Below are 361 nucleotides of genomic sequence, written 5' to 3'. Positions count from 1 at the left end.
TTATACAACAATTTAGAATTTATATTTTAATTTTTTGTTTTTGTGTTTCTTCAAAAATTATTTCAAAATATTATGATTTTCGGTTTGTTTCATTAAATTTTATTTTATTTGTTTTTATTATTATTATTTTTATTTTATAAAATATTTTCTTTATGTAGCAAAAAAGAAAGCCTAAATTAAACTTTTTTTTTTATTTGCAAGTCTGCTGTTAGACTCCAGACTCTATATGTTTTTGTGTTTGTTGTTTAAATAAGTTTGCTGTTTTGTTGTTGTTTTAGCTCTTTTTTATTCTACATTAATTTTTTTAATTTAATTTTCGACTTCTTCCTATACTTCTTAAACATTTGCTTTTTATTTTTCA

The sequence above is a fragment of the Lucilia sericata genome, unplaced genomic scaffold (assembly GCF_015586225.1).
Source record: "Lucilia sericata isolate MDLA Ls3-8-SP2 unplaced genomic scaffold, ASM1558622v1 Contig000217F_arrow, whole genome shotgun sequence".
Classification (NCBI taxonomy): domain Eukaryota; kingdom Metazoa; phylum Arthropoda; class Insecta; order Diptera; family Calliphoridae; genus Lucilia; species Lucilia sericata.
This window is presented reverse-complemented; position numbering follows the sequence as displayed.